Source organism: Haliotis rubra, unplaced genomic scaffold (genome assembly GCF_003918875.1).
Source record: "Haliotis rubra isolate DU_JTF1 unplaced genomic scaffold, ASM391887v1 Scf72, whole genome shotgun sequence".
Lineage (NCBI taxonomy): Eukaryota > Metazoa > Mollusca > Gastropoda > Lepetellida > Haliotidae > Haliotis > Haliotis rubra.
This window is the reverse complement of record NW_025767435.1, coordinates 2130245-2136289: the sequence shown is the minus strand read 5'-3', so window position 1 is coordinate 2136289 and position 6045 is coordinate 2130245.

The window sequence follows — 6045 nt, the reverse complement described above, 5'->3', positions numbered from 1 at the left end:
AACAAATTGAAAATTGCTTTGATATCCGTTTCAGTCTCAGATATGTTACGATGTAAAGGACAGGTAAATTGGAGGATTGTCGCGCAAGACGGAGGAATGTGTAGTTATTGTAAAGAGGCCCTGCTTAGTATTCATTATGCATTACTGTCCCGTAAATCCGTAAAGAATTCTCTACTCGAGGCTCTATACCCGACACCTGGTGTTCTATTGTACTAACTATTATATGTGACTGGGATGGGTTGATGTGCTATTACTCGTAGAATCAACGTTTGATATAAGACAATGTCAGTGTCCGAAATTCGGGCTCTTTAGTTTGAATAACTATTACAATTCTATTTTCGTTTTGGTACGGGGTGGGTTTTTCTACAACGATTTCTACTTTCTACTATGATATCTTAATAGCATTTATTATCGATAATCTTTCACGTTGATAAGGAACGACGTTCGATGTCATTGAATGCTTAACTTCAAAGGATTGTCATCAATATTCCATGCAAGTTTGTATGGGATTCGCCACGAATAGCTGGGCAATGTAAACCATTCTGCGGCGTAAAGCAATATTCATTCACAGATACGAAGATCAAACTTATTTAGTGATCTGTGGTAAAAACCTGATACATAAGATATTGCATGGAAACATTTGTACATGAAAATATATTTCTAAGTTAAATAAATCATGTTGGGTGACACTTTTGAGCTGGTTTCAGTCCCATATTCAGTCCGATTAAAATCCTTGGTTTATCCGGCTTAAAGGAGTTCTGTTTGGGTGCAAAGATCTACCAAGATTAAGGAAACGCTTTTGTCGCTTTTATTTTCATTTCTGAAACGTCCACTACCTACTTGGGGTTTTCCTCCCCTCTACAAGTTGCAGACCGGAAGATAACCGTAGTATGGTACGTTAAACACCACATCGCCCTTCGCTAACATTACGTATATGTACGTACGTACATATGTCAATCGTATACATAAAAGGGGCGGTGGGGTAGCCTAGTGGTTAAAGCGTTGGCTCGTCACACCGAAGACCCGGGCTCGAATCCCCACATGGGTACAATGTGTGAAGCCCATTTCTGGTGTCCCCCGCCGTGATGTTGCTGGAATATTGCTAAAAGCGGCGTAAAACCAAACTCAGTCAGTCAGGCGTATACATAAAATAGATTTCGGATCTGGTACCTAGTCTAGATCTAAACGTTGTATTTAGCAGAAAGTTAGGTTACTATTCAGTGAAGTTAAGCTTGTGTTTGCTAGACCCACAGCATAATATTTGACTAAGAACACAAATATTTCTTTAAGGACATCAATCAAATATGCTGGGGTTGTCATTTCGCCTAAGTCTAGTCTAACGGCGTTAACGTTTACACAACGCTAATGCCTGAACACGTGGCGTTGTCACAAAGATAGCGACCGTCATACATTTCAGGTCAAGGTCTCTACAGCAATTGTTTAATTAATCGTACTTGGGTACTATTTTTAAAATTAATGAAGATATTTGTATCAGGTTGGTATTACAAAAGCACCAACTGTGTCGCAATCCAAATGCATGCTAATAGTTACATACCTCTGTTCAGAAATTCGCGAATATCACAGAAGTGACATTAATGACACTTGTGGAAACTGAATGGACTTTCTTAAGGCTCACAGCTAATAGACATATTCTAAAAATGCCCAATGTTTACGTTATAATGAGTTGGGTTTAACGCCAGTATTTTAATATGACGTAGGTCAGTGCCTAACCTTGAAACATAATAGGAGATTCATGCGTTTCTAGGGTGCTAAAGGGGGGCAACTTTGCATTGCAGTTGGACCATAGTTGACGTGGAACTGTGTTCCATATCCTGGCTCGTCTATTTATCATCATTGTTCTTACGGAATATAAATATATTTCTTGGTGTTCATGATCAAACCCCTATAAAAACACGACCAGAGACAATTTTAAGCCAGTCCCGGTTCGCGACATCCGGGTCCTGTGTAGGTGCATGAATGGTTTACAAGATGTACAAAGAACATTGTCAAAACGGTGTCGACACACATGCGACGTGACGACTGGTCACGTTTAATGTCACGAACATCATAAAGGAACTTCCTCCTAACTTCCACCTGTTCTAAATTATAACGAATGGTCTATTATTGTCATTCTGATACGGGTAGTCCCACCCATGTCATCTACATATGACAGTGCACCCCCAGGCTCTTGTAAGTGTGAGACAGGCTTCAAGTACTGATTCACTGTCCCGCTTCACTGGCTTCAATGGCGTTATTACAACGGCGGATGTGTGAAGGGTTTCGCCTCAATATGTAGGCGTTTTGTTATTTTGTCATATATTCATTTCTACGTTTGCATTAAGGGCGTAATGATGTAGTCTTTTCACTCGGAATGGTGTACGCCTGTAAGTTATAACGCAATGGAAGCTAATTTTAAAATACATATAAGGTATGATGTTGAAAGTAAATGTATCTGAATGCGAACTTCTGACCTGGCCGTCCTTCTATACACGATGGTGATTTTTCACTGTGACTGCATGAATTACGCTTAATGCATAACGTTGTTCAGGTTTAATGACGACGTGTATATTTGATGTGGGAGAAACTGCCGGAGTCACGCAGGTCTTGGGCGTTACTACTATGGTGAAACCCACAAGCACGTGTATGGTCACATTTCTAAATTTTTGTTTCAGAATTTTCCAAAACAAACCGGTGCTTACTTTTCTTGTACTTCTGAACTTATTCTGTAAACATCTCCCATACTCGATTTTTTATTATTCACTGGTTCGAATCTCAGATTAGTTCAAATAACAAACCATGGTCTGTCAGCACCATAAGTGGCATCGACCATACTCCCTCTTTCATCTCCTTCAGTTTGCACATTGTATGTTTATCCATGAGTAAGTGAGTATGGTTTTACGCCGCTTTTAGCAATATTCCAGCAAGGTCACTGCTGGGGACACTACACATGGGTTTCACACATTGTACCCATATGGGGAATCGAACCCGGGTTTTCGGCATGACAAGCGAACGTTTAACCACTAGGCTACCCCACCGCCCCGTTTATCCATGAAATGGATATGCTACGCTTTTATAGAAAGGCTTCAATAACATAAATACTCCAAGTTCATTCAAAACGTCAGACTGACAAACACTCTAAATATCTGAATGTAGCGTCAACGTCAGGGAATAATCTACCGACACTTATTTCATTGGCAAGAACTATAGCGGTGAAATATAAAGACAGGGATTTCTAGCCTAGTGGTTAAAGCTTTCGCTCGTCGCGCCGAAGTCACGGGTTCGATTCCCCGCATGGGTTACATGAAGCCCATTTCTGGTGTCCCCCGCAGTGATATTACGATTATTTTGCTAAAAGCGGCGTGAAACCAAACTCACTCACTCACTTAGAATAGGTGGCAAGATTCGGGCTGATGGCGTTCCAACGTACCCCAACACTATCGGACGATGGTCATAATATCAACCACTGGTTTGTTTGGGCCAGATTCTACTATGTACAGATCGCATCATTACGACTGAAACATAGCGGACTTTGGCTTTAATACAAGCGTCAAAACATCAGAGCGTTAGCGAACGGAAAGAAATGTGTCGTAGTTTAAGATTCCCTTGCGAATAAGGACGCCTATTTGTCCGCATCGTTATAACATAGACAAATATATGCGGAGTTTATGCTAACAAACCCGCTGTTGTTGAGAGCACATCCCTGCGTGGGAATGATCACAAGAGACCGTTCACTGGTTATATTCCAAACACAGTAAAGACTGAGAGCTTCAGTACCCAAGAGAAGTACAATGCCAGGGCATGTGTATGTTGTATTATCAATACAACATTGACAAGAGCTGTACAACATGTAGTGAGTGGGTGTTTGCTAACATGCACTGGTGACTTGAGGAACATTTAAACATTATAAAAACACCCATAGAGATAGATGCTCACATCTTTAATGACCTTAACGATAAGACACGTTTGAATAAATATTTTCGATTTTGGACTATTCGCTAAACTCTTTGCTCGAAGATGTACTTTTGTCGTTTGTATCCAAAAAATAATGTGTACCTCTAATGCGTAATGGGTATTTTTGTATGGGTGGATGTTATTTTCGGTTGCCGCCTTGTTTTCCTTTGCGGCGAGTATTTCAGCAGTTCACGACATCCGGTAAATAATCCAATCTGTATCATGTAAACTAGCCATCGATAATTCCAGCAACATCCAACTTTGTTGGGGTGAATGAGTGAATTTAGCTTTACGCCGCTTTTAGCAATATTCCAGCAATATCACGGCGGAGGACACCAGAAATGGGCTTACATATTGTACATATGTGGGGAATCGAACCCGGGTCTTCGGCGTGACGAGCGAACGCTTTAACCACTAGGCTACCCCTACCGATCCTTTGACCGGGTGCTACGACGTGCCATCATCCGATCACCTAATGTTATTTGTCAAGTATCCATTGCTACATTTTCCACTACCAATTTGCCTTCACCGGGATCGGTTTCGGCACATCGTCTTATGTTTAAGGTGGAGTAGACTAGTGGATAAAGCGTTCGTTCGTCACGCCGAAGACCCAGGTTCTATTCTCTATATGGGTACAATGTGTGAAGTTTCTGGTGTCCGTGACATTATTGGAATATTGATAAAAGCAGCGAAAACCATATTCACTCACTCACTCTTATGTTAACGTTTGTATTGACAATATGGCCCGAAATCTCGAAAAAAACGAGACGAGATTTCATATTATGTATATTTATTCATACAATACTGTCTCAAATGGAAAATTCTTACCATCTCTTTAAATAAGGAATTATGAATATCCCACGTCTCGTGATTAGTTAGGGAATTTACACACAAACAGTTGTAGGAATCATGATTTACGGGGACATTTTTAAAAATTGCGTACACAGCCTTCACTGCCCAAACATATCCCCCAAATTGCTCATGACTTTTGTCAGAATGTTCCTATTCGTAACGAGGCAATCGTGTTTTTGGTGATTTTGTTTTGTTGATCCAGTCAGTAAATATTGTATACTCAAATTACATTTCTAATCAAAATTAAATTCTTTATTTTCGACAATTCTTTTCTGTTCATTTCAGCACGACATTAACTGAAATTATTGACACAGAATATGTTAATAATATTTGTGTACCAAGTACAAGTAGCAAATCGTATGTTTCCTTGTCAAGTATACCAAAGAGATACACGATGTCTCACACAGTGTATACTAAACCATAACCGGATTCTGACAGCAGTAAACTTGAAGTATTATAGTATATATGATGACATTAATTTCATGCTTTGTATAGCTGTAACATATCCAGCCAATGTAAACCCCTTTCAGGAGAAGCCTGTGGACATTTTTACAATCGTCTAGTTCTATACTAACCTATCGTGAAGTACAGATACATACTCAGCACAGCGCGCCTCTTCCTGACCTTACTGTTTGATTAATACATTAGAGCATATAGACCTTCCCCCCTTATTGTGTAGGGAGCCTCGCCCTCAGCAAACTTTCCGATTACTCATGCGATCACAACATAGTCCCTTAAAGCACCACATCCGTCAAATACTAGGACTTGGGGTAAAGTCCATTTATATCGTGTTAAAGACAACGACACCCGTAAAGTCACTGTTAAGCAAGGGTGTTAATATGAATGTTAGATCCCGGGAGGCTAGGTGGTATCGAATAATAACGTGCAAGGTGGTATCGAATAATAACGTGCAAGGTGGTATCGAATAATAACTTGCGAATTATTCTTGTTCTTACAAGGTATGTTAAACCTCAATAACAAGCGTCGGACTCGTCTATACAAGATGAGTTGAGTTATTCACATTGCCACAACATCCTTACAAAACCATTAGTTGTATTCCTTGTAATACTGTGGGTAAAACTCAAAAATTCAAAAATCAGTATTCCATTTATATCAAGGCACGACAGCTAGTAAGAAAGCTCAAAGTGTGGGGATGTCAAATAGTTTCCAAGGTACATTCAAATATCAATCAAATACAACCCTCAAATGTCGATCAAATATAACTCTGAAATACCGATCAAA